The 27,888-nt window shown below is 40.2% G+C and overlaps 1 long non-coding RNA gene across 1 annotated transcript; it reads right to left on the bottom strand.

Moving 5' to 3' along the window:
* Window positions 1-4,584: 4,584 nt before the first annotated feature.
* LOC119332307 lies at window positions 4,585-5,089 on the bottom strand. The gene is made up of 2 exons (XR_005160897.1): window positions 4,988-5,089; window positions 4,585-4,884 (listed from the first exon to the last, which is right to left on the bottom strand). It is a non-coding gene; the product is annotated as an uncharacterized LOC119332307 (long non-coding RNA).
* Between the last annotated feature and the right edge of the window lie 22,799 nt (window positions 5,090-27,888).

The following is a 27,888-nucleotide window of genomic DNA, read 5'->3' as shown; positions in this document are numbered from 1 at the left end:
ATCGGTCGCCATGGCCCCCCTAACATCAACTTTTCCAGCCCACCAACCATGACCAGCCACCCGTGAGTACATTAGGATTTATTTCGGGCACCTGAGCTCTAATATCAGTTGTTACGCAATCCCGGGTCCACTAACCATCATTTCTGACCCACATGCATCATGGGCTCGCTCCACAATCTTCTTGGCCCACCAACCAGGCCCAGCTGGAGACATACACAGACTTATGAGAGGCCTTGGGCCCTCTCCCACCAAAAGACTACTCTGATAGGAGGGGACGCCCCCATTATTATAAGTCGTGTTCTGCCTCCTTCCACAACTGATGTGAGACTAAACCCAACAAATCCTATTGTCCAAAACTTTAGTAATATGTTTATAAGGGTTGAACGGTAAAGCCGACCATCTTATCACGAATATGTCACGCATTAAGTGGAAGTGCTAGTTATCGACCAGAGGGGGTGAATGGGAGATTTTATGAATGTCTTCAAAATAGGCAATGTCTTTAAAGATGCGGAAGCTAAACAGAAGCAAAGCTAAGCAAGACAAGAGTAAAGCTACGCTATGCATGTGATGGCTCTATATTTTACGCATTTTTTAGATCTTATTGGTTGCATGTTTTGTTCATATAGCATGTCCCATTGAACCAAATAGGTGTCCATTATGCATCATTATCGACATTAATATTTTTCTTGTGAGCATTGCACATTTAGTATTTTATTTAATTTTATTATTTTTCTTTGTTTCTTTGTGTCTACGGGTGATTTGGAGCAACCTAGGACCAATCACGATGAAAGGATCAAAGATGGGTTGAATATGGAGACACCCACGGGCGAGACTTGGTCATTTCGAATGTTAGAAAAGTTCAATTTTACAAAGTTCTCAAAAATCAAGATCTAAAATCAGAAATGGATCGACGTTGTTCTCACAAATCCTACAAGCCCAAGAACATCAAAATCGGAGTCTGTATGAAGAAATGGCGACCGTTTTACCAGAGAAGGAAGGAGAGAAGACGAGGTGCCATATGACCATCCATGGTCGTATGGCTCATCATGTAACTTCCACACAACTTCAAAAGTTTCCCTTCCAGATGGGATTTTGCATCGATTTTGTCCTATTTGATCTCATGAGATCCTTGGCTTGTAGGAAGAGATTGTGAGATGATTTGGCTCATCTAGTGCCCATGGATGCAACCCATCAAGGGAGGAAGCTAGGTAGGCGCCTTATATATCATCCTCAGCCTAGCCGCCGCCTACAACATGGAATTCATCACCATCACATCCAAGTCCATCTCCATTGCTGCTCCATCCACCACCATAGAAGAGGGACAAGATCAAGGGAAGAAGAGGGGGCTCCACCATGCGAACACCGGCATTCGGGCCGGTGCCCTCTCCACCACGCCGGCGGTGCCATCTCCATCACCACCATCGCCAATGCTACCATCACCATCATCACCACCATGCCTCCTCCCTCCACCGGCTCGATGCCAGCTTGTAACTTCACCCTCTCCTCTATGTGTACCATTAACTTGTTTGAGTAGTTGTACTTGCTCTCAAGGATACAAATGAACTAATTTATGGTTATCATTTCCAAGTGATCCAATATGCCCTTGTTCATGTTCGAGTTAGTATTCTAACGAGTGTTGAGAGGAGGCTTCGCTTGCACTATTGCCATGATTGGTCGTGGAGGACCTACTGTCACTGTACGGGATATGATGTTGAGGGAATTCGAGGTGATAGTAAAACCTCAATTCCTAGTCTTTGCAAGTTAATAGGGGAGTTCAGGTATATCTAGCAGCGTCCACAGGGAAACTCTTAATTGACCATATGTGATAACCGACCTGGGGAAGCTATGGTTGGTGGCGTATATGGCATGAAGTATACGTTAGAGTAGAGCATATTCTGTACCGGAACCGCCCACTTATGCATATGAAGAGTGGATATAGGATACGATAGAGAGTGTTTGCTCCGCACTTGATGCGCAGGTCATATTTGTGGTAATGACTTCGGAATCCTAGAGAACACTTTACTACTCAAGCACCTTCACCACTAGCGTAGTATATTTTTATTCCTATTACCTTCTTGTTCTTAGTGTAGTAAAACACTTTATCTAGTTTCCTAACAACTTATAGAGTAGACTATTTCTAACATGTGGCGATGTCTCTGAAGGCTACTACCCCGTGGCAATCCCTATCCCCTCATATATTAGCCGATGGGCTCTTTGCGGGCCGGGTGCTACATGTAGGAGACAATACCAAAAGAAGTCCCATTTTTGTCCCCAGATGCGGCCCGAGGTAAAAATACCCCTCGTACATGAATTGGTATGGTTTACATAGCAATTTAAAAAAACACAAATTTTAAAATATTTTTAGATCTAAAAAATATATCCAATTCTTTTCAAATGTTCACAAAATATTTTTTTTGAATTTCATAAATGATTACAATGTTAAAATGGAGAAAATGAAATAAAATAAAAAATAACAGAAGAAAATCAAAAGGAAAAAAACTAGTCAGGGAAGCTCCTAAAACCTCACCGGTGGAACCAAACACAATATTTTTTAGCACACCAAAACATAGTTAAATGGGCCAGCCCATATATGTCCCATAGCATCTAAGAGTGTATGCTTAGCATTATCCCTCGACCCATGCACACAATGGGAAACACCCTATTGCGAGATAGATCTGTGCTCGCGGCAACTATATCTCGCTTATAGCGAGAAGGAAGAAGTTCTCGCCTTAAGTGTCTACAGTAACGGGTCGACCCATTCGCATACACCTAAAAGAAATAGAGAAGAAAGGAGAGCACATAGGGATCTATCCATGGTCTTCTGGATGTCGACCATCGCTGCTATCAACTACTCCCTCGTTCTGTTGTGGTAAGTAGTAGGGCCCAACCTACTTGAGGCGAAACGAACCGGTTCCCACATATTTTCTGCCTTTTTTTCATGGGTTTTACTTCGTTATTTTCTTTGTTTCACTGGCTATTTTTTTGTTTTCTTTCTTTTTAATTATTTTTCTTTGTTTTCTTGATTTTCACTGGGTTTTCTCTTTTCTTTGTTTTCTTTCTCCTTTCTCATCGGTTTTGTTATTTTCTCTTGGGTTTCGTATACACATTTTTTTGTATACATCCAATACATTTTGAATGCACGTTTATCATTTTTTGAATGCTTGATTAAGACTTTTGAAATACCACATTAACATATTTTGAATACATGGTCAAGATTTTTTCTAGACACATTTTTTTTCTAAAATGCTTTATTAACGTATTTCATTACGAGTTTAATATTTTTTTAATATATTGTCAACATTTTCTCTATACACATTTGACATTTCTCAAATACAAGTTCGATATTTTTTAATTCATGGTCAACATTTTTTCTATACACATTTATCATTTTTCAAATACAAGCTTAACATTTTTTAATACATGGTCAAAAAATTATATACATTTAACATTTTTAAGTGCAACTTTACCATTTTGTAATACATGATCAACATTTTTTAATACACATTTAACATTTTCAAATGTTTGATTAGCATTTTTTCAAACACTTGTTTAACATTGTTTGCAAAAGCTCGATTGAAATTTTAAATACATGATCGACTTTTTTCACACATTCTATATTTTTTGTATAGATGGTCAACATTTTTCGTATACACATTTAACATTCTTGGAATGCATGATTAACATTTTTAAAACATTACGGAAAGTATATTTTTGTAACATATATGCTTATAGTTTTTGGGAGCGTTAAATAAGTAAAAAAGAATTAAAAAAACGAAAAACGTGAAAAAAGCAGGGGAAAAATGAGAAGCCTCCAGCGCGCCTGGGCTGGCCCATTTGGGCGGATGCGAGGGTTCACTATAAGTGCACATAGGGGCGCCCGTTGCTTGGGAAGTGGGCTGGACCAGTAGCACAGGACGGGCGAAGCAGTTCATAAATGGTTAGACTAAAAAAATGGTCATCAATGGCCTTTTCGTGTCCATTTTTTAGCGTAGTTTTATGTCTGATTTTATTTTCTTTAGGTTTTTATTTCTTTTCGATATTATTTAATTTCATTCTTTGTTTTCCAGATTTTTCTGTTTTCCTTTCTTGCTGCCTTTTTTTGTTTCTTTTGTGTTTTCTTTCATTTATCTATGTTACGCCAGATGTTCTATGGATACAAGCTATTTAATTTTTTAAACGTAATTTTGTTGATTCTAGACCATGAGAATCAAAAACAGAAAGAAAAAACAGCACATAAGCATCTCAAGTTGCAAAAACAGAAATAACGAGCACATAAGCATCACAAGTTAAACACGTATTTTATTGCATGACCAAAGGATAAATCTTATGCTTTAGGCAAGTTTGCGAAGCATTAGATCCCATCAAGATTTAAACTCGAAGAGCGCATGGATGTACTCCAAAATCATTGCACATGCATGATTGTAGATATATGCGGATTGAAACTCTGAGCTTTAGGAATCATTTGCACACTTACTAGTGCGAACAAGTAATAGATTTTGTGCTGCGTCCAGGGACCGAGCACGCGTCGAAGATAATCCGCCGTTGTGGGTCCCCTTGTCAAATAGAATAGAAGAGAAGAGTTGATAACAGGTGGGTGCAAGGGCACATATCAGGCAAATCTGGCTGTCAATATGGTACAGTAACGTTTTAGAGTGGCATTTTTGATGATGCACTTAGCATAACCATGACACAGTTGAGTAGTGTGATGAGTACATCTCATGATAAAGACCACAGATATTAAATAACCCGGTTCAAATCACAAGGGCCAGTTCCTCTTTATCCTAATAATGCTGCGCAATGGCGTAAACCAAAGGCACAGGGATAATGCAAGCCCACGACCACTTCAGAAACGTGGCTGCCTTCTCTAATAATCCAACGCGTGCCCTTTAAAAGAAAAAGAAAAAAAAGGAACACCATTAGTTGATCTGTATGACAATATTATAATAAAAATAAACATAAAAACTTGAACGAAAAGAATAATTCTCACTTGAACGTTTCGTAAGTCTTCTCCAGGTGTTCAAGTGTGGCAGCAGTCTCAAGCACCATCTTCCGAGCAGCATCTTCACGTGGAGAACCTCCCTGATTGATCAACCCACCAATGAGTGAGAAAAAACAAGAACCAATATAGGAGCCAAAACTGCTAACCCAGATTTCTTTTCAAGTTCTTATTACAAAATCTTTGAACTGGTAGAAAACAGAGATAGCTGACTTCAGAATATAACAACAACCATATTGCAAATCACAGTCCTAGAGATTGAACACACGACAATAAGCAGTTCGGATATGACAAGATTAACGCAAGGCTTGACAGAGAAGTAGCATGGCCAGAATGTTTCAAAATGCTAGGTTCCATAATCTCGTCCAGGTCTGACCACTTGCCGCTGCTGCTGCTTGTGTTTGGGGAGAAGGGGTACAAAAGGAAGACACACTCTTTTCCTTCTGAGCTAATGTGGGGTAAATTCAGTTTGGGAAAAGGAGCAATTCACTGGCTGGCCTGTCGCCTAAACTCATGGGTATGCAGCAGGCGCTTCAAGATTGGGCCCATACGGATTTTGGTTCAGTTAGAAAACAGATTGGAGTGAAGTACTTCGAAGTGAGCTAGGGAACATTTGGAAGCAACCACTTCAACTGAAAATCAGAAGAGAGGGAAATCTCAAGGGAGTTGGATAAGATGCTGCTTAGGGAGGAAATTATAAATAGGCAACTGTCAAGGTTGACTGGATGAAGGAGGGCTACAGAGTGACAGAAATACATGGTCAAGATATGTAACGCTCACGATGCGGCTATATCTTCCACGTGTCGAGGCACGACTTAGAGGCATAATTGCATGATGGTTTTGTCGCAAGAAGGGTCATCTTCACACAATCCCATGTAATAAACAAGAAAGGGATAAATAGAGTTGGCTTACACTCGCCACGTTACACAATATTCAAATAAATTCATACAACATCAGAGTACACTCATAGACCGACTACGGTCAAATTCAAAAGAAAAGAAGATAAACCTGAAATGCTAGATCCCCGATCGTCCCAACTGGGGTCCACTACTGATCATCAGGAAAGACACGTAGTAACGACCAAGGTCCTCGACGAACTCCCACTTGAGTTTGGTAGCATCACCTGCACTGGTGTTGGGGATATTACTATTAAGTATAAACCGGCCATGAGGGGCCGGGTTATGTCCACAAGGAGTTAGTCATGTTTGAAGCCCATGAAGACAAGAGGTATGACGCTTTACAGAGGAGATCTAGCATGAAGGCCCTGGGCCCAAAGGCGGATTAGGACCCGTAGATATAAACCGCCATATGATATGTAACTTGTGTTGTAAGGCAAGGAAAGGTAGGAACCGAGCCGGGCACGTTTATGAGCCGGCCTCGGGATTCTGTAAACCGCCGGGCGTTAACCTGTGTATATAAAGGGACGACCGACGGCGGTTTAGGAACAACAAACAATAACTCGAGAGCCAGGCAAAGCGGATTCGCTCCCTGGTCATCGAAACCCTAGCAATTCCATCACAACTAGACTAGGCTTTTACCTTCACCGTAAGGGGCCGAACCAGTATAATTCCTTGCGTCCCATGTCCGCTTTAACCCCTTCAAGCTAACCCATTGCGATGGCTCCACGACTAAGTCCTTTCACGAGGACATCTGCCATGACAAAACCACGACAGTTGGCGCCCACCGTGGGGCTATCACACGATGGTTTCGAGTTCTTGAAGGGCAGTTTCGAAGGACTCAAAGGATACGCTGTGGGCCGGATGACCAAGAGTCGTCGCGGCAAGCTCTACATAGACGACGCGGGATGGGGCCATGAGGCCGGCTCGATTGAGTACGCGTATCGGGTCCCCTTTGGCACAATACACGTCTTCATCGGCAAGATCGGCGAACCGGGCCCTGAGCCGGACATCTGCACCAATATCGTCGAGACGGCTCAGCATGCAAGATCTGCCCAGATTCAGCCCGCCATAAAGCGCGCCTTCATAGGTGTCATCCACGAAACGGAATATGAGGATAGATCGGTATCTGGTGGCGAAACCGTCGTCTACGCTGATGATGAGTCTTCAACCGGAGAGACCGAGTCACTATATCAGCTGCAGGATGACCGGATTAGTGGTGGTTCTGATGGCGACAGTATTCCGTACCCCCTTGATCCGCCGAGCCGAGTTGCGATCTTCATGGCCGGTACACAGTCGGAGCAGCACTCTTCTACCGCGGCAGCGATGATTTCCGGTTCAGTAGCGACAACACCAGCTAGGGCGGGAGGGTCTGCACCGCCGCCTGCTCAAGTTTTGTCCGATTTATTCGATGCTTTGGTAACATTGTTGGCCGCTGAGGTTAACCCGCCAGATCAGGATCGGCATAACGCGGAAGTTGCAAAGGTGAAGGATCAGATAGCTCCGGCTAAGGCAGATCTGGCAGTGATACGTCTCCAACGTATCTATAATTTTTTATTGCTCCATGCTATATTATCTACTGTTTTGGACAATATTGGGCTTTAATATCCACTTTTATATTATTTTTGGGACTAACCTATTAACCGGAGGCCCAGCCCAGATTTGCTGTTTTATGCCTATTTCAGTGTTTCGAAGAAAAGGAATATCAAACGAAGTCGAAACGGACCGAAATCAACTGGAGAAGTTATTTTCGGAAGGAAAGCAACCCAGGGAACTTGGAGTGCATGTCAGGGGAGACACGGGCTGCCCATGAGGGTGGGGGCGTGCCCACCCCCCTAGGGCGCGCCCCCTGCCTCGTGGGGCCCCCGTGGCTCCTCCGACGTACTTCCTGCACCCATATATATCGTCGTAACCTAAAACTTCCAGAAGAGAGATTAGATCGGGAGTTCCGCCACCGCAAGCCTCTGTAGCCACCAAAAGTCAATCGGGACCCTATTCCGGCACCCTGCCGGAGGGGGGATCCCTCATCGGTGGCCATCTTCATCATCCCGGCGCTCTCCATGACGAGGAGGGAGTAGTTCACCCTCGGGGCTGAGGGTATGTACCAGTAGCTATGTGTTTGATCTCTCTCTCTCTCTCTCTCTCTCTCTCTCTCTCTCTCTCTCGTGTTCTTGATTTGGCACGATCTTGATGTATCGCGAGCTTTGCTATTATAGTTGGATCCTATGTTTATCCTCCCCCTCTTCTCTCTTGTAATGAATTGAGTTTCCCCTTTGAAGTTATCTTATCGGATTGAGTCTTTATAGATTTGAGAACACTTGATGTATGTCTTGCGTGGGATAACCGTGGTGACAATGGGTTATTCTATTGATCCACTTGATGTATGTTTTGGTGATCAACTTGCGGGTTTCGTGACATTGGGAACCTATGCATAGGGGTTGGCACACGTTTTCGTCGTGATTCTCCAGTAGAAACTTTGGGGCACTCTTTGAGGTCTTATGTGTTGGTTGAATAGATGAATCTGAGATTGTGTGATGCATATCACATAATCATACCCACAGATACTTGAGGTGACATTGGAGTATCTAGGTGACATTAGGGTTTTGGTTGATTTGTGTCTTAAGGTGTTATTCTAGTACGAACTCTAGGGCTGTTTGTGACACTTATAAGAATAGCCCAACGGATTGATTGGAAAGAATAACTTTGAGGTGGTTTCGTACCCTACCATAATCTCTTCGTTCGTTCTCCGCTATTAGTGACTTTGGAGTGACTCTTTGTTGCATGTTGAGGGATAGTTATGTGATCCAATTATGTTATCATTGTTGTGGGAACTTGCACTAGCGAAAGTATGAACCCTAGGCCTTGTTTCAACGCATTGCAATACCGTTTACGCTCACTTTTATCATTCGTTACCTTGCTGTTTTTATAATTTCAGATTACAAATACCTTTATCTACTATCCATATACCACTTGTTTCACTATCTCTTCGCCGAACTAGTGCACCTATACAATTTACCATTGTATTGGGTGTGTTGGGGACACAAGATACTCTTTGTTATTTGGTTGCAGGGTTGCTTGAGAGAGACCATCTTCATCCTACGCCTCCTACGGATTGATAAACCTTAGGTCATCCACTTGAGGGAAATTTGCTACTGTCCTACAAACCTCTGCACTTGGAGGCCCAACAACGTCTACAAGAAGAAGGTTGTGTAGTAGACATCAAGCTCTTTTCTGGCGCCGTTGCCGGGGAGGTGAGTGCTTGAAGGTATATCTTTAGATCTTGCAATCGAGTCTTTTAGTTTCTTGTTTTATCACTAGTTTAGTTTACAAAATAAAACTATAAAATATGGAATTGAGTTTGTCTCATACGCTTCACCTTTTTAATATCTTTCGTGAGTATGATGGAAAGGATAATTGTGCTCAAGTGCTAGAAGAAGAAATCTCTAAAATGTTTGGCACTAAATATTTGAATGATGAGCATGATTGCAATGTTGTTAGTACGAATTCTTTGAATATCCATGATGCTAATGATGATTGCACTAGTTATGATGAAAATGTCTCCTATAAACATGTCAGTTTCTGTGGAGTGCATTGGGTTTGCAAGTACACACCAAATAGGGAAGATAGATATTGCAAGAGGCATAAGTACTTAGAAACCAAATTGTTGCAAGAAGAGCTAGATGAATGTGCTGAAAATTTATTATTTCTTAGCCCTGCTTGTGAACTTTGCAATGAACATGATCATTTTAGTGCCCAATGCAAATTGTTTCATGATCATATCGTGTCCAAAAATTGTGATGACTTGATTTCCCTTGCACATCATAATGAACTTAGTTTTCTTTTGGGTTATGAAGAAATTAAACGTAGAATTAAGGATATTCCAAAATTTGCCCTTGATAAAGTTCTTCATTTTGATCTAGAGAAAATTTATATGTATTGTGCGGTGAATTGCATTGATAATCCTTATATTGCCAATTACATAAAGAAAATAAAACAAATAGAGGATGAAGAGAATACTAATGAAAGGGAAGAGACTTCCCAATACCCTCCTATTATTTCTTATGATGAATCAGGTAACGAGGAGGAGCCTCCTATTCAACCAATCTCATTAATAAGGAGCTCCAAAAAGAGGATTGAACCCACACATGATGTGGTGAAGAAGAAGAAAATAAAAAGGAAGAGAGGTAAAAATATATCTCCCCCAAATAATGCTGCTCCTATTACTATTGTGCCTCATGAAAATGAAGATGATACACTTGATGATGATCTTGTTATGCCTATTGCTTGTTGTGATGATTATGATTGGGAAGATAATGATGCTTCTTATGATCTTGAAAATCTTTTTGGCACTTGCTTGAAAGAATATGATAATTGCTATACTATTGGTGCTATCCATACTATTAATGATCAGAGTGATTATGCTTATCATATGAAAAGGCCCAAGCTTGGGGATGCTATGTTTGATGAAGATGATGTTTTTTAGAATATATTTGCTGCAATTAATGTTCGTCCCAAGCTTGGGGATCCTACGCTTAATGAAGATGATATTTTTAGTGTCCCAAGTTTTGATATGCAAATTTATAATGATAATAACATGCCTCCTACTTATGATAATTATTGTGATGATACATATGCTATAAAAAGTAGTGATGATTATATTTATAAAACTTGTCATGATTATGGTTACCCCTTTTCTGAACATTACTCTTTTAATGTGGAAACAATTTTTAGTATCCAAGTCTCTTATGATACTCCCACTATCCCGAATGAGAAGAAATTTGCTTATGTGGAGAGTAATAAAATTTCTATGCTTCTGGATCATGAAAAGAATGCTTTAGGTGCTGGTTATATTGTTGAATTCATTCATGATGCTGCTGAAAATTATTATGAGTGAGGAACATATGCTTGTAGGAATTGCAATAATATCAAGTTTCCTCTCTATGTGCTTAAAGTTTTGAAGTTATGCTTGTTTTACCCTCCTATGCTAGTTGATTGTTGTTCCCTCAAGTTGTTTTCTCAAAAAATACCTATGCATAGGAAGTGGGTTAGACTTAAATGTGCTAGTCATATTCTTCATGATGCTCTCTTTATGTTACAATTCTTATCTTTTATGTGAGCATCATTGAAATCATCATGCCTAGCTAGGGGCGTTAAACGATAGCGCTTGTTGGGAGGCAACCCAATTTTATTTTTGTTCCTTGCTTTATGCTCCTGTTTAGTAATAAATAATTTATATAGAATATGTTATGATTGAGTTTTTCTATTTTAATTAGTGTTTGTGCCAAGTAGAACCTTTGGGAAGACTTGGGGAAAGTCTTGTTGATCATGCTGTAAAAAATAGAAACTTTAGCGCTCACGAGAATTGCTGCCATTTTTATTTGGAGAGTGCTATTTAGTTAATTCTTTTTGAAGATGATTAATAGATAAATGCCTCAGGTCCAGAAATTTATTTGAGAATTTTATGAGTTACAGAAGTATACGTTTGATCCAGATTACTACAGACTGTTCTGTTTTTCACAGATTCTGTTTTCATTGCGTTGTTTGCTTATTTTGATGAATCTATGGCTAGTAAAATAGTTTATAAACCATGGAGAAGTTAGAATACAGTAGGTTTAACACCAATATAAATAAAGAATGAGTTCATTACAGTACCTTAAAGTGGTGATTTACTTTCTTATACTAACGGAGCTTACGAGTTTTCTACTTTAAGTTTTGTGTTGTGAAGTTTTCAAGTTTTGGGTAAGGATTCGATGGACTATGGAACAAGGAGTGGTAAGAGCCTAAGCTTGGGGATGCCCAAGGCACCCCAAGGTACTATTCAAGGACAACCAAGAACCTAAGCTTGGGGATGCCCCGGAAGGCATCCCCTCTTTCGTCTTCGTTCATCGGTAACTTTACTTGGAGCTATATTTTTATTCACCACATGATATGTGTTTTGCTTGGAGAGTCAATTTATTTTTTTAGGATTTGCTTGCTGTTTGAATAGAATACCAAGATCTGAAATTATTAAATGTTATATAGTCTTCACATAGTTGCATAATTATTCGACTACTCATTGATCTTCACTTATATCTTTCGGAGTAGTTTGTCATTTGCTCTAGTGCTTCACTTATATCTTTTGGAGCATGGTGGTAGTTTTATTTTGAAGAAATAGATGAAATCTCATGCTTCACTTAGATTATTTTGAGAGTCTTAATAGCATGGTAATTTTCTTAAAATCCTAATATGCTAAGTATTCAAGAATAATAAAACTTTCTTATAAGTGTGCTGAATACTAAGAGAAGTTTGATACTTGATAATTGTTTTGGGATATGAAGATGGTGATATTAGAGTCATGCTAGTTGAGTGGTTGTGAAATTGAGAAATGCTTGTGTTGAAGTTTGCAAGTCCCATAGCATGCACGTATGGTAAACGTTATGTAAAAAATTTGAAACATGAGGTGTTATTTGATTGTCCTCCTTATGAGTGGCGGTCGGGGACGAGCGATGGTCTTTTCCTACCAATCTATCCCCCTAGGAGCATGCGCGCAGTGCTGAGGTTTTTGATGACTTGTAGATTTTTGCAATAAGTATGTGAGTTCTTTATGACTAATGTTGAGTCCATGGATTATACGCACTCTCACCCTTCCATCCTTGCTAGCCTCTTCGGTACCGTGCATTGCCCTTTCTCACATTGAGAGTTGGTGCAAAGTTCGCCGGTGCATCCAAACCCCGTGATATGATACACTCTATCACACATAAACCTCCTTATATCTGCCTCAAAACAGCCACCATACCTACCTATTATGGCATTTCCATAGCCATTCCGAGATATATTGCCATGCAACTTTCCACCGTTCCGTTTATTATGACACGCATCATCATTGTCATATTGCTTTTCATGATCATGTAGTTGACATCGTATTTGTGGCAAAGCCACCGTTCATAATTTTTCATACATGTCACTCTTGATTCATTGCATATCCCGGTACACCGCCGGAGGCATTCATATAGAGTCATACTTTGTTCTAGTGTCGAGTTGTAAATAAATAGAAGTGTGATGATCATCATTAATAGAGCATTGTCCCAAAAAAAGAGAGAAAGGCCAAAGAAAAAAAGGCCCAAAAAAATAAAAAAATAAAAAGGGGCAATGCTACTATTCCTTTTTTCCACACTTGTGCTTCAAAGTAGCACCATGATCTTTATGATAGAGAGTCTCTTGTTTTGTCACTTTCATATACTAGTGATAATTTTTCATTATAGAACTTGGCTTGTATATTCCAACAATGGGCCTCCTCAAGTGCCCTAGGTCTTCATGAGCAAGCAAGTTGGATGCACACCCACTAGTTTATTTTGTTGAGCTTTCATACATTTTTAGCTCTAGTGCATCCGTTGCATGGCAATCCCTACTCCTTGCATTAACATCAATCGGTGGGCATCTCCATAGCCCATTGATTAGCCTCGTTGATGTGAGACTTTCTTCTTTTTTGTCTTCTCCACATAACCCCCCTCATTATATTCTATTCCACCCATAGTGCTATGTCCATGGCTCGCGCTCATGTATTGCGTGAAAGTTTATAGGTTTGAGATTACTAAAGTATGAAACAATTGCTTGGCTTGTCATCGGGGTTGTGCATGATGAGAGCATTCTTGTGTGACGAAAATGAAACATGACTAAACTATATGATTTTGTAAGGATGAACTTTCTTTGGCCATGTTATTTTGAGAAGACACAATTGCTTAGTTAGTATTCTTGAAGTATTATTATTTTTATGTTAATATGAACTTTTGTCTTGAATCTTTCGGATCTGAATATTCATATCACAAGTAAGAAGGATTACATTGAAATTATGCCAACTAGCATTCCACATCAAAAATTATCGTTTTTATCATTTACCTACTCGAGGACGAGTAGGAATTAAGCTTGGGATGCTTGATACGTCTCCAACGGATCTATAATTTTTGATTGCTCCATGCTATATTATCTACTGTTTTGGGCAATATTGGGCTTTAATATCCACTTCTATATTATTTTTGGGACTAACCTATTAACTGGAGGCCTAGCCCAGATTTGTTGTTTTATGCCTATTTCAGTGTTTCGAAGAAAAGGAATATCAAACGAAGTCGAAACGGTCATATGATGAAGAAGGAAGACCATTTCCTCTAGAGTGATGCTACCAATGAAGCCTTTGAGAGCTTAAAGCGGCAGTTAGCTGAACCTCCTATCCTTGCTGCTCCTGTTGATAAAGAGCCCTTGTTGCTATATGTGGCTACTAATGCCGGGCTGTTAGTGTGGCTATTATTGTGGAGCGCAAGGAGGCCGGAAAGGAGTATTCGGTTCAACGGTCGGTTTATTACATCAGCGAGGTGCTTATTGAGTCCAAGCAGAGGTACCCACATTAGCAGAAGCTGATGTACGGGGTTTTCATGGCAAGCCGGAAGCTTAAGCATTATTTTCAGGGTCATCCTATCACAGTGGTCAGTTCTGCCCCTTTGGGGGATATCATCCAAAACAGAGAAGCAACTGGTCGGGTTGCCAAATGGGCTATTGAGCTTGGACCTCACGGGTTAAAATATACGCCTCGCACAGCAATAAAATCCCAAGCACTTGTGGACTTCATCAATGATTGGACAGATTTGCAGGCACCGGAGGAAAAGCTAGATAACACTTATTGGACTATTTATTTTGATGGGTCCATACAATTGGAAGGCTCGGGGGCTGGAGTCATATTAACTTCCACATGAGGTGATAAGTTTTGTTATGTTCTCCGTTTAATATTTCCTTGCACTAACAATGCAGCTGAATATGAGGCCTTGCTCCATGGTCTTCGGATGTCTAAGGAGATGAATTTGAGCCTGGTTAAATGCTTTGGTGATTCGGACCTGGTGGCTCAACAGGTGTCTAGCACTTGGGATTCCAAGGATCCACTCATGGCAGCGTATCGACGAGAGGTGGACATAGTGGCTGGTCATTTCAAGGGTTATCAGGTTGACCATATAGACCGGCGAAAGAATAAAGCGGCGGACACTTTAAGTCGCTTAGGCTCTCAACGTAAACCGGTGCCGCCCAATGTGTTCCTGGATGTGCTACATAATCCGTCCGTCAAGATACCGACGGAGGAGGATTTGGCTGTTCCTGACCCGGAGGCTCAATTGGTGGCGGCTCTTCACGTTATCCCGGATTGGACAGTCCCATACCTGGCATACATGAACCGGGGTGAGTTACCGGACAATGTAACTTTGGCCCGACAGATAATCCGGCGATCCAAGTCAATGACCATTATCAATGGGGAGTTGCATCATTGCAGCGTAATAGGGGCGTTTCAGCATTGTGTGTCTCCTCAAGAAGGTTGTGAAATTTTGCGTGAGATCCAAGAAGGAGATTGTGGTCACCACGCTGGTTCAAAATCATTGGTAGCTAAGGCCTTTCGTCATGGTTTCTATTGGTTGACGGCTCATGCTAATGCTGAGGATTTGGTAAAGAGGTGTGACGGTTGTCAGAAGTTTGCACGCCGCGCTCATGTTCCGGCTCAAGAATTAAGGATGATTCCAATCACTTGGCCATTTGCAACTTGGGGGCTGGATATGGTTGGGCCCTTTAAAAGGTCCAAGGACAAGAAGACCCACCTGCTGGTGGCGGTTGATAAGTTCACCAAGTGGGTAGAGGCAGAGCCAGTCAGTAAGTGTGATGCGGCCACGGCGGTTCAATTCATCAAAAAGGTGATCTTCCGTTTTGGTTTTCCACGCAGCATCATAACTGATAATGGTACTAATTTGTCCAAGGGTGCTATGGAAGAATTTTGTAAACGTGAGCACATCCGGCTTGATGATACGCCTCCAACGTATCTATAATTTTTGATTGCTCCATGCTATATTATCTACTGTTTTGGACATTATTGGGCTTTATTATCCACTTTTATATTATTTTTGGGACTAACCTATTAACCGGAGGCCCAGCCCAGAATTGATGTTTTTGCCTATTTTAGGGTTTCGAAGAAAAGGAATATCAAACGGAGTCCAAACAGAATGAAACCTTCGGGAACGTGATTTTCTCAACAAACGTGATCCAGGAGACTTGGACCCTACGTCAAGAAACAAAGGAGGAGGCCACGAGGTAGGGGGGCACGCCTACCCCCCCCCCCCCAGGCGCGCCCTCCACCCTCGTGGGCCCCCTGTTGCTCCACCGACGTATGATACATCTCCAACGTATCTATAATTTTTGATTGCTCCATGCTATATTATCTACTGTTTTGGACATTATTGGGCTTTATTATCCACTTTTATATTATTTTTGGGACTAACCTATTAACCGGAGGCCCATCCCAGAATTGTTGTTTTTGCCTGTTTTAGGGTTTCGAAGAAAAGGAATATCAAACGGAGTCCAAACGGAATGAAACCTTCGGGAACGTGATTTTCTCAATGAATAAGACCAGAAAGACTTGGACCCTACGTCAAGAAAAGAAACAGGAGGCCACGAGGTAGGGGGCACGCCCACCCCCATCAGGCGCGCCCTCCACCCTCGTGGGCCCCCTGTTGCTCCACCGACGTACTCCTTCCTCCTATATATATCCACGTACCCCCAAACGATCAGATACGGAGCCAAAACCCTAATTCCATCGTCGTAACTTTCTATATCCACGAGATCCCATCTTGGGGCCTGTTCCGGAGCTCCGCCGGAGGGGGCACCGATCACGAAGGGCTTCTACATCAACACCATAGCCCCTCCAAAGAAGTGTCAGTAGTTCACCTCAGACCTTCGGATCCATAGTTAGTAGCTAGATGGCTTCTTCTCTCTTTTTGGATCTCAATACAATGTTCTCCCCCTCTCTTGTGGAGATCTATTCGATGTAATCTTCTTTTTGCGGTGTGTTTGTTGAGACCGATGAATTGTGGGTTTATGATCAAGATTATCTATGAACAATATTTGAATCTTCTCTGAATTCTTTTATGTATGATTGGTTATCTTTGCAAGTCTCTTCGAATTATCAGTTTGGTTTGACCTACTAGATTGATCTTTCTTGCAATGGGAGAAGTGCTTAGCTTTGGGTTCAATCTTGCAGTGTCCTTTCCCAGTGACAGTAGGGGCAGCAAGGCACGTATTGTATTGTTGCCATCGAGGATAACAAGATGGGTTTTTTATCATATTGCATGAATTTATCCCTCTACATCATGTCATCTTGCTTAAGGCGTTACTCTGTTTCCATGAACTTAATACTCTAGATGCATGCTGGATAGCGGTCAATGAGTGGAGTAATAGTAGTAGATGCAGGCAGGAGTCGGTCTACTTGTGTCGGACGTGATGCCTATATACATGATCATACCTAGATATTCTCATAACTATGCTCAATTCTGTCAATTGCTCAACAGTAATTTGTTTACCCACCGTAGAATACTTATGCTCTTGAGAGAAGCCACTAGTGAAACCTATGGCCCCCGGGTCTATCTTCATCATATTAATCTCCTACTACTTAGTTATTTCCTTTGCTATTTACTTTTCCTTTATTTTACTTTGCATCTTTTATCATAAAAATACCAAAAATATTATCTTATCATATCTATCAGATCTCACTCTCGTAAGTGGCCCTATAGGGATTGACACCCCTATTTGCGTTGGTTGCGAGGATTTATTTGTTTTGTGCAGATGCGAGGGACTCGCACGTAGCCTCCTACTAGATTGATACCTTGGTTCTCAAAAATTGAGGGAAATACTTACGCTACTTTGCTGCATCATCCCTTCCTCTTCGGGGAAAACCAACGCAGTGCTCAAGAGGTAGCAAGAAGGATTTCTGGCACCGTTGCCGGGGAGGTCTACGCAAAAGTCAACATACCAAGTACCCATCACATACCCTTATCTCTCGCATTACATTATTTGCCATTTGCCTCTCGTTTTCCTCTCCTCCACTTCACCCTTGCCGTTTTATTCGCCCTCTCTCTCTATCTTCCCTCTCTATTTGCCTCTTTTTTCGCTTGCTTCTTGTTTGCTTGTATGGTTAGAATAGTTGTTTACTTATTACTAAATAGAGAACCTAAGATCTATGGATCCTCATCCACTTGCTAATCTTTTTAAGAGATCCAATTATGATGAACCAATTGCTAGTGAGTTTTGTGCACTAGATTATCTTTATGAGGTTTTGCTTGAAATTCATGAATCTGAAAAGTGTGATGAATTACTTCATGAAGCGATTCACAATAGATCTTTGAATAAAAAAGCATGATTGCAATGATTTTATTATAAATTATATTTTTGTAAATTGTGCTAATAATATGCAAAACCCTAAGCTTGGGGATGCTAGTTTTGCTATGTCCTCTACTTGTTGCAATGATCATGATTGGGGTGATTCTTCTTATGATCTTGAAAATTTATTTAAGCCCCATGATGAATATGAGATTCATAATAGTGTTTGCAATATTATTGAAAGTGGGTTTGGAAGAATGTCAACTTTAGATCCCACATATTTGGATAACATTCAATCTTAAATTTTTGATAAAAGTGGGTTTGGAGAAGTCATGACTTTAGTTAATGTTAATCCCACTATTTTGGAAGAGTGTCAACTTTGCATGTATGTGGATCGTGTTGAAAATATTTTATGTGATAGCTATTTTGTTGAATTTTCTTATGATCCCACATATAATTATTATGAGAGAGGAAAATATGGTGGTAGAAATTTTCATGTTACTAAATTACCTCTCGTTATGTTGAGATTGCTATTGTTTGTTTCCACTTCCTTGCATATGCTAGTCGTTGCTTGCCTTGATAAGTTGTTTGCCTATAAGATGCCTATGCATAGGAAGTATGTTAGACTTAGATGTGTTTGTCACGTGTTTTATGATGCTCTCTTTGTGCTTCAATCCTTGTCTTTCATGTGAGCATCATTGAAATATTATGCCTAGCCATAAGGCTTTAAAGAAAAGCGCTCGTTGGGAGACAACCCAATATTTATACTTGATGTTATTTAATAAATAATTTATCTAGCCTCTGTTTTGGTTGTGTTTTTTGTGTTTAATTAGTGTTTGTGCCAAGTAGAACCGTTGGGAAGACTTGGGGAAAGTCTTGTTGAACTTGCTGTAAAAAACAGAAACTTTAGCGCTCACGAGAACTGCTGTCATTTTTATTTGAAAAGTGCTATTTAGTTAATTCTTTTTTCAGATGATTAATATATAAATTCCTCACGTCAAGCAATTTATTTTAGAATTTTGGGGTTCCAGATCTTGCGCTAGCTACAGATTACTACAGACTGTTCTGTTTTTGACAGATTCTGTTTTTCGTGTGTTGTTTGCTTATTTTGATGAATCTATGGCTAGTAAAATAGTTTATAAACCATAGAGAAGTTGGAATACCATAGGTATAACACCAATATAAATAAAGAATGAGTTCATTACAGTACCTTGAAGTGGTCTTTTATTTTCTTTCGCTAACGGAGCTCACGAGATTTTCTACTTTAAGTTTTGTGTTGTGAAGTTTTCAAGTTTTGGGTAAAGATTTGATGGATTATGGAACAAGGAGTAGCAAGAGCCTAAGCTTGGGGATGCCCATGGCACCCCCAAGATAATCTAAGGACACCTAAAAGCCAAAGCTTGGGGATGCCCCGGAAGGCATCCCCTCTTTCGTCTACTTCTATCAGTAACTTTACTTGGAGCTATATTTTTATTCGCCACATGATATGTGTTTTGCTTAGAGCGTCTTGTATTATTTGAGTCTTTGCTTTTTAGTCTACCACAATCATCCTTGATGTACACACCTTTTGAGAGCACCATACATGATTTGGAATTTGCTAGAATACTCTATGTGCTTCGCTTATATCTTTTGAGTTCTATAGTTTTGCTCTAGTACCTCACCTATATCTTTTAGAGCACGGTGGTGGATTTGTTTTATAGAAACTATTGATCTCTCATGCTTCACTTAGATTATTTTGAGAGTATTAATAGCATGGTAATTTTCTTAAAATCCTAATATGCTAGGTATTCAAAGTTAGTAAAATTTTCTTGAGAGTGTTTTGAATACTAAGAGAAGTTTGATGCTTGATGATTGTTTTGAGATATGGAGGTGATAATATCAAAGTCGTGCTAGTTGAGTAGTTGTGAAATTGAGAAATACTTGTGTTCAAGTTTGCAAGTCCCGTAGCATGCACATATGGTAAAAGTTATGCAACAAATTTGAAACATGAGGTGTTATTTGATTGTCTTCCTTATGAGTGGCGGTCGGGGACGAGCGATGGTCTTTTTCCTACCAATCTATCCCCTAGGAGCATGCGCGTAGTACCGAGGTTTTTGATGACTTGTAGATTTTTGCAATAAGTATGTGAGTTCTTTATGACTAATGTTGAGTCCATGGATTATACGCACTCTCACCCTTCCATCCTTGCTAGCCTCTTCGGTACCGTGCATTTCCCTTTCTCACATTGAGAGTTGGCGCAAACTTTGTGCATCCAAACCCCGTGATATGATACGCTCTTTCACACATAAACCTCCTTATATCCTCCTCAAAATAGCCACCATACCTACCTTTTATGGCATTTCCATAGCCATTTCGAGATATATTGCCATGCAACTTTCCATCATTCCATTCATCATTGTCATATTGCTTAGCATGATCATGTAGTTGACATAGTATTTGTGGCAAAGCCACCGTTCATAATTCTTTCATACACGTCACTCTTGGTCCAATTGCATATCCCGGTACACCGCCGGAGGCATTCACATAGAGTCACCTTTTGTTCTAGTATCGATTTGTAATCATTGAGTTGTAAATAAATAGAAGTGTGATGATCATCATTTTCTAGAGCATTGTCCCAAGTGAGGAATAAAAAAAAGAGAAAGGCCATAAAAAAGAAAAGGCCCAAAAAAAGAGAGACAGGCCATAAAAAGGAGAAAAGGCCCAAAGAAAAAAAAAGAGAAAAAATGAGAGAAAAAGAGAGAAGGGACAATGTCACTATCCTTTGCCACACTTGTGCTTCAAAGTAGCACCATAATCTTCATGTTAGAGAGTCTCTTGTTTTGTCACTTTCATATACTAGTGGGAATTTTTCATTATAGAACTTGGCTTGTATATTCCAACAATGGGCCTCCTCAAGTGCCCTAGGTCTTCGTGAGCAAGCAAGTTGGATGCACACCCACTAGTTTCTATTGTTGAGCTTTCATACATTTATAGCTCTAGTGCATCCGTTGCATGGCAATCCCTACTCCTTGCATTAACATCAATCGATGGGCATCTCCATAGCCCATTGATTAGCCTCGTTGATGTGAGACTTTCTCCCTTTTGTCTTCTCCACATAACCCCCCCCCTCATTATATTCTATTCCACCCATAGTGCTATGTCCATGGCTCGCGCTCATATATTGCGTGAAAGTTTATAGGTTTGAGATTACTAAAGTATGAAACAATTGCTTGGCTTGTCATCGGGGTTGTGCATGATGAGAGCATTCTTGTGTGATGAAGATGAAACATGACTAAACTATATGATTTTGTAGGGATGAACTTTCTTTGGCCATGTTATTTTGAGAAGACATAATTGCTTAGTTAGTATGCTTGAAGTATTATTATTTTTATGTCAATATGAAATTTTGTCTTGAATCTTTCGGATCTGAATATTCATACCACAATTAAGAAGAATTACATTAAAATTATGCCAAGTAGCACTCCGCATCAAAAATTCTGTTTTTCTCATTTACCTACTCGAGGACGAGCAGAAATTAAGCTTGGGGATGTTTGATACGTCTCCAACGTATCTATAAATTTTGATTGCTCCATGCTATATTATCTACTGTTTTGGACATTATTGGGCTTTATTATCCACTTTTATATTATTTTTGGTACTAACCTATTAACCGGAGGCCCAGCCCAGAATTGCTGTTTTTGGCCCCTTTTAGGGTTTCGAAGAAAAGGAATATCAAACGGAGTCCAAACGGAATGAAACCTTCGGGAACGTGATTTTCTCAACGAATAAGACCAGAGAAACTTGGACCCTACGTCAAGAAAAGAAACAGGAGGCCGCGAGGTAGGGGGCGCGCCCACCCCCACCAGGCGCGCCATCCACCCTCGTGGGCCCCCTGTTGCTCCACCGACATACTCCTTCCTCCTATATATATCCACGTACCCCCCAAACGATCAGATACGGAGCCAAAACCCTAATTCCACCGCCGTAACTTTCTATATCCACGAGATCCCATCTTGGGGCCTATTCTGGAGCTCCGCCGGAGGGGGCATCGATCATAGAGGGCTTCTACATCAACACCATAGCCCCTCCGATGAAGTGTGAGTAGTTCACCTTAGACCTACGGGTCCATAGTTAGTAGCTAGATGGCTTCTTCTCTCTTTTCGGATCTCAATACAATGTTCTCCCCCTTTCTTGTGGAGATCTATTCGATGTAATCTTCTTTTTGCGGTGTGTTTGTTGAGACCGATGAATTGTCGGTTTATGATCAAGTCTATCTATGAATAATATTTGAATCTTCTCTGAATTCTTTTATGTATGATTGGTTATCTTTGCAAGTCTCTTTGAATTATCAGTTTGGTTTGGCCTACTAGATTGATCTTTCTTGCAATGGGAGAAGTGCTTTGCTTTGGGTTCAATCTTGCGGTGTCCTTTCCCGGTGACAGTAGGGGCAGCAAGGCACGTATTGTATTGTTGCCATCGAGGATAACAAGATGGGGTTTTCTTCATATTGCATGAATTTATCCCTCTACATCATGTCATGATGCTTAAGGCGTTACTCTGTTTCCATGAACTTAATACTCTAGATGCATGTTGGATAGCGGTCGATGAGTGGAGTAATAGTAGTAGATGCAGGCAGGAGTCGGTCTACTTGTCTTGGACGTGATGCCTATATACATGATCATACCTAGATACTCTCATAACTATGCTCAATTCTGTCAATTGCTCAACAGTAATTCGTTCACCCACCGTAAAATACTTATGCTCTTGAGAGAAGCCACTAGTGAAACCTATGGCCCCCGGGTCTATCTTCATCATATTAATCTCCTACTACTTAGTTATTTCCTTTGCTATTTACTTTGCCTTTATTTTACTTTGCATCTTTTATCATAAAAATACCAAAAATATTATCTTATCATATCTATTAGATCTCACTCTCTGAAGTGGCCATATAGGGATTGACAACCCCTATTTGCATTGGTTGCGGGGATTTATTTGTTTTGTGCAGGTGCGAGGGACTCGCGCGTAGCCTCCTACTGGATTGATACGTTGGTTCTCAAAAACTGAGGCAAATACTTACGCTACTTTGTTGCATCATCCCTTCCTATTCGGGGAAAACCAACGCAGTGCTCAAGAGGTAGCAACATACTCCTTCCTCCTATATATACCTACGTACCCCCAAATGATCTGATACGGAGCCAAAAACCTAATTCCACCACCGCAACTTTCTGTATCCACGAGATCCCATCTTGGGGCCTGTTCCGGAGCTCCGCCGGAGGGGGCATCCATCACGGAAGGCTTCTACATCAATACCATAGCCTCTCCGATGTAGTATGAGTAGTTTAGCTCAGACCTTCGGGTCCATAGTTATTAGCTAGATGGCTTCTTCTCTCTTTTTGGATCTCAATACAAAGTTCTCCCCCTCTCTTGTGGAGATCTATTCGATGTAATCTTCTTTTTGCGGTGTGTTTGTTGAGACCGATGAATTGTGGGTTTATGATCAAGATTATCTATGAACAATATTTGAATCTTCTCTGAATTCTTTTATGTATGATTGGTTATCTTTGCAAGTCTCTTCGAATTATCAGTTTGGTTTGGACTACTAGATTGATCTTTCTTGCAATGGGAGAAGTGCTTAGCTTTGGGTTCAATCTTGCGGTGTCCTTTCCCAGTGACAGTAGGGGCAGCAAGGCACGTATTGTATTGTTGCCATCGAGGATAACAAGATGGGGTTTTTATCATATTGCATGAATTTATCCCTCTACATCATGTCATCTTGCTTAAGGCGTTACTCTGTTTCCATGAACTTAATACTCTAGATGCATGTTGGATAGCGGTCGATGAGTGGAGTAATAGTAGTAGATGCAGGCAGGAGTCGGTCTACTTGTCTTGGACGTGATGCCTATATACATGATCATACCTAGATACTCTCATAACTATGCTCAATTCTGTCAATTGCTCAATAGTAATTCGTTCACCCACCGTAAAAGACTTATGCTCTTGAGAGAAGCCAGTAGTGAAACCTATGGCCCCCGGGTCTATCTTCATCATATTAATCTTCCTATACTTATTTATTTACTTTGCTTTTTTACTTTGGTTTTATTTTACTTTGCATCTTTATCAAGAAATTACCAAAAATATTATCTTATCATATCTATCAGATCTCACTCTCGTGAGTAACCGCGTTGGTTGTGAGGAGTTATTTGTTTTGTGCAGGTATGAGGGACTCACGCGTAGCCTCCTACTGGATTGATACCTTGGTTCTCAAAAACTGAGGGAAATACCTACGCTACTTTGCTGCATCATCCTTTCCTCTTCAAGGAATTCCAACGCAGTGCTCAAGAGGTAGCAAGAAGATTTCTGGCGCCGTTGCCGGCGAGTCTACGCAAAAGTCAACATACCAAGTACCCATCACATACCCTTATCTCTCGCATTACATTATTTTCCATTTGCCTCTCGTTTTCCTCTCCCCCACTTCACCCTTGCTGTTTTATTCGCCCTCTCTCTCTCTATCCTTCCTCTCTTTCTCTATTTGCCTCCTTTCGCCTGCTTTTCCCTCGCCATGCCGGAACCAAAAAGAATTGGGGGCTCTCTCCCATGTTCTAGTGCTTTAGACAATCCGACTATCTTATCTAAACTTATTAATTGGAATGCTATGGAAAAACTTGCCGGAGTTATCAATGAGAACCTTAGTAATTTTGATGAAGATGATTCTGGAATTTTTCGTTATTTACTCGATGAATCTTTGAAAGATTCTTGGGATAGGCTGTTAAGGATCCGGGCTAGCTATGTACCCCAATATCAAATTGAGGTTTACTTAAAAGGCTTTTATGTTGGGCTGCCCGCTTCGTTCAAACAACTTTTATATTCTTTTTTTGAAGAGGGTTTTCTTGAAGGGGACCCCATAGATACCTATGAGATGATGAAAACTATTTTTGGGCACCCCATTAACGAGAAAGCTGAAATAACATCTCTTTTGCTTTCTTACCAAAACGAATCTATTAAAGAGATAAAAGCTAGCCTAGATGCCAATTTCCGCAAAATTCTTAATCTTTCTTCTACCATTAATGGCCATGTACCTTGTCAAAATAGAAAGATTAATTCCATAGATAACAAGCTTGCTCTCTTTTTCCCTAAAACCAAAGATGGCAATACCTAGATCTATCCTTGCTTTTGATGCCTAGCTAGGGGCGTTAAACGATAGCGCTTGTTGGGAGGAAACCCAATTTTATTTTTATTACTTGCTTTTTGCTCCTGTTTAGTAATAAATAATTTATCTAGCCTCTGTTTGGTTTGTGTTTTTTGTGTTTAATTAGTGTTTGTGCCAATTAGAACCGTTGGGAAGACTTGGGGAAAGTCTTGCTATCTTGCTGTAAAAAAACAGAAACTTTAGCGCTCACGAGAACTGTTGTCATTTTTATTTGGAAGGTGATATTTAGTTAATTCTTTTTGCAGATGATTAATAGATAAATTCCTCACGTCAAGAAATTTATTTTAGAATTTTTGGTGTTCCATATCTTGCGCTAGCTACAGATTACTACAGACTGTTCTGTTTTTGACAGATTCTGTTTTTCGTGTGTTGTTTGCTTATTTTGATGAATCTATGGCTAGTAAAATAGTTTATAAACTATAGAGAAGTTGGAATACAGTAGGTTTAATACCAATATAAATAAAGAATGAGTGCATTACATTACCTTGAAGTGGACTTTTGTTTTCTTTCGCTAACGGAGCTCACGAGATTTTCTACTTTAAGTTTTTTGTTGTGAAGTTTTCAAGTTTTGGGTAAAGATTTGATGGACTATGGAACAAGGAGTGGCAAGATCCTAATCTTGGGGATGCCCATGGCACCCCCAAGATAATATAAGGACACCTAAAAGCCAAAGCTTGGGGATGCCTCGGAAGGCATCCAATCTTTCGTCTACTTCTATCGGTAACTTTACTTGGAGCTATATTTTTATTCACCACATGATATGTGTTTTGCTTGGAGCGTCTTGTATGATTTGAGTATTTGCTTTTTAGTTTACCACAGTCATCCTTTCTGTACACACCTTTTGAGAGAGCCATACTTGATTTGGAATTTTTTAGAATACTCTATGTGCCTCGCTTATATCTTTTGAGTTATATAATTTTGCTCTAGTACTTCACTTATATTTTTAGAGCACGGTGGTGGATTTGTTTTATAGAAACTATTGATCTCTCATGCTTCACTTAGATTATTTTTAGAGTCTTAAATAGCATGGTAATTTTCTTAAATAATCATAATATGCTTGGTATGCAAGAATAGTAAAAACTTTCTTATGAGTGTGATGAATACTATGAGAAGTTTGATGCTTGATAATTGTTTTGAGATATGAAGATGGTGATATTAAAGTTGTGCTAGTTGAGTAGTTGTGAATTTGAGAAATACTTGTGTTAAAGTTTGTGATTCCCGTAGCATGCACGTATGGTGAACCGTTATGTGATGAAGTCGGAGCATTATTTATTTTTTGATTGTCTTCCTTATGAGTCGCCGTCGGACATGAGCGATGGTCTTTTCCTACAAATCTATCCCCCTAGGAGCATGCGCATAATACTTTGCTTTGATAACTTGTAGATTTTTGCAATAAGTATATGAGTTCTTTATGACTAATGTTGAGTCCATGGATTATACGCACTTTTCTTCCTTCCACCATTGCTAGCCTCTCTAATACCGCGCACCTTTCGCCGGTATCATACACCCACCATATACCTTCCTCAAAACAGCCACCATACCTACCTATTATGGCATTTCCATAGCCATTCCGAGATATATTTCCATGCAACTTTCCACCGTTCCGTTTATCATGACACGCTCCATCATTGTCACATTGCTTAGCATGATCATGTAGTAGACATCGTATTTGTGGCAAAGCCACCGTTCATAATTCTTTCATACATGTCACTCATGAGTCATTGCACATCTCGGTACACCGCCGGAGGCATTCATATAAAGTCATATCTTGTTCTAAGTATTGAGTTGTAATTCTTGAGTTGTAAGTAAATAAAAGTGTGATGATCATCATTATTAGAGCATTGTCCCAGTGAGGAAAGGATGATGGAGACTATGATTCCCCCATAAGTCGGGATGAGACTCCGGACGAAAATAAATAAATAAATGAGGCCAAAGAAGCCCAAATAAAAAAATGAGAGAAAAAGAGAGAAGGGGCAATGCTACTATCCTTTTACCACACTTGTGCTCCAAAGTAGCAACATGATCTTCATGATAGAGAGTCTCCTATGTTATCACTTTCATATACTAGTGGGAATTTTACATTATAGAACTTGGCTTGTATATTCCAATGATGGGCTTCCTCAAAATGCCCTAGGTCTTCGTGAGCAAGTGAGTTGGATGCACATCCACTAGTTTCTTTTGTTGAGCTTTCATACACTTATAGCTCTAGTGCATCTGTTGCATGGCAATCCCTACTCACTCACATTGATATCTATTGATGAGCATCTCCATAGCCCATTGATACGCCTAGTTGATGTGAGACTATCTTCTCCCTTTTTTATCTTCTCCACAACCACCATTCTATTCCACCTATAGTGCTATATCCATGGCTCACGGTCATGTATTGCGTGAAGATTGAAAAAGTTTGAGAATGTCAAAAGTATGAAACAATTGCTTGGCTTGTCATCGGGGTTGTGCATGATTTAAATACTTTGTGTGGTGAAGATAGAGCATAGCCAGACTATATGATTTTGTAGGGATAACTTTCTTTGGCCATGTTATTTTGAGAAGACATGATTGCTTTGTTAGTATGCTTGAAGTATTATTATTTTTATGTCAATATGAACTTTTATCTTGAATCTTTCGGATCTGAATATTCATACCACAATTAAGAAGAA

This window comes from Triticum dicoccoides, chromosome 7A, assembly GCF_002162155.2.
Source record: "Triticum dicoccoides isolate Atlit2015 ecotype Zavitan chromosome 7A, WEW_v2.0, whole genome shotgun sequence".
NCBI classification, from domain to species: Eukaryota; Viridiplantae; Streptophyta; class Magnoliopsida; order Poales; family Poaceae; genus Triticum; species Triticum dicoccoides.
Note: the sequence above shows the minus strand (reverse complement) of the source record. Positions and strands in the feature narration are given on the sequence as shown.